The 1,707-nt window shown below is 44.2% G+C and overlaps 1 non-coding gene across 1 annotated transcript; it reads left to right on the plus strand.

Annotated features, from left to right (window-relative positions):
* Positions 1-733: 733 nt before the first annotated feature.
* LOC120257236 lies at positions 734-840 on the plus strand. Its single transcript, XR_005535589.1, has one exon. It is a non-coding gene; the product is annotated as a small nucleolar RNA R71 (small nucleolar RNA).
* Positions 841-1,707: the final 867 nt, after the last annotated feature.

Here is a 1,707-nt window from a genome sequence, read left to right on the forward strand (position 1 = left end):
GTTGCTTGGTAAACTTCCATGTGGCCTTTCGGGAGAGAGACTTTTGCAATTTGCCCCACCTAATTTTTCAAGGTTGTGCAAGGGAGGCGGTGTGATTGCGAAGTGTAGCCTCGTCTGATTCAAACCTTGTATTTGCCGATTGAACAAATCTAGCCAAGTGCTTCTCCGAATCCGTCATTCGGGTTTCCAAGCCTGAAATTCTATTTTCCACTTGAGGGACTTGTTGTGGTTGTTGGAAACCCGATGGCCCCATGGTCTTCTGTGGTCCTTGATTACTCCATGAAAAATTTGGATGATTCTTCCAACCTGAATTGTAGGTGTTGCTGTATGGATTCCCTTGAGGTCTCATGCCATTACCTACAAAGTCAACGTTATCAACTGAAGAAACATCACCAATGACGATTGGGCAATCGGAGGGAGCATGTCCTCCACCACAGCCAGTACAATTGGTCACGGCCACAACTCTATTCGAAGCTATAAGATCTAGCTTCTTACTCAAACTCTCCACTTGGGCCGCCAATGAAAATTCTTGCATCAATTTCATGGAGACCGCCACCTTTTTCTTCTCCCTAAGCGTTCCACTTTGGTAGCTATTTAACCCCATTTCCTCAATCAATTGACGAGCCTCATCGGGGTCTTGCTACCTAAGGTACCTCCTCGCACGCATCCAAGAGTTGCCTTGTGCTCGGGGTTCAAACCATTGTAGAAGGTTTGAACAATCATCCACTCCGGGAATCCGTGTTGCGGACACTTCTGCGGGAGTTCCTTAAACCTTTCCCATGTCTCAAATAGAGACTCCAATTCCAACTGCACAAAGGATGAGATCTCATTCCTAAGCTTTGCTGATTTTCCGGGAGAGAAATAACGGGCTAGAAAAGCTTCTACCATCTCCTCCCATGTAGTGATTGATGCTCTAGGTAATGAGTGTAGCCACTGCTTTGCTCTCCCCTTTAAGGAAAATGGGAAGGCTCTCAATTTGATGGCATCATCCATCACACCATTTATCTTCAGCATGTCGCACACCTCGAGGAAGCTCTCTATGTGACTGTTTGGATCCTCATCGGCCAAACCGTTGAATTGTACGGACTGCTGTAGCATATGGATGAATGCCGGCTTTAGCTCGAAGTTCTGAGCTGTAATTGGTGGATGCACAATACTCGATTGTGTCCCCAACACTGAAGGTTTGGCATAATCGGATAGTGTTCGTTGTTGCTCATTTTGTTCTGCCATGTTTTCAGATCCTTCTACTTCCAAATCAACTGGATTATGATGTTCTTACACAGGTTCTTTCCCTTTTCTTCTAAGTGTACGTTCAAGCTCAGGGTCTCCTTCAATCAATATTGATGGATTCCCTCAGGTCATAACCTGGAGTTGTACCAAAAATAAAGAAAAAGACAATCACAACGATGATAGAATAAGAAGATATGAATTAGAATGTGTGGTGAAATAGCTAAGAAAACAAAGTGCAAAGTATCACTAAACGGCTAGCTCCCCGGCAACGGCGCCAAAAACATGACAAGATCCCCTTGCGTATATCCGCAAGTGCACGGGTTTGTCGAAGTAATGATCCTGGGTGAGCGGGTATTGAATCCACAGGAAATAGGGAGTAAAGACACTTAATTCGATTCATAGCTATGTGGAATATCAACAACGATAAGTATGACAATGATTCAATCCTAAACAATTAAAAGCAACAAGTAAGAGAGC

This window comes from Dioscorea cayenensis, unplaced genomic scaffold, assembly GCF_009730915.1.
Source record: "Dioscorea cayenensis subsp. rotundata cultivar TDr96_F1 unplaced genomic scaffold, TDr96_F1_v2_PseudoChromosome.rev07_lg8_w22 25.fasta BLBR01001965.1, whole genome shotgun sequence".
Taxonomy (NCBI): domain Eukaryota; kingdom Viridiplantae; phylum Streptophyta; class Magnoliopsida; order Dioscoreales; family Dioscoreaceae; genus Dioscorea; species Dioscorea cayenensis.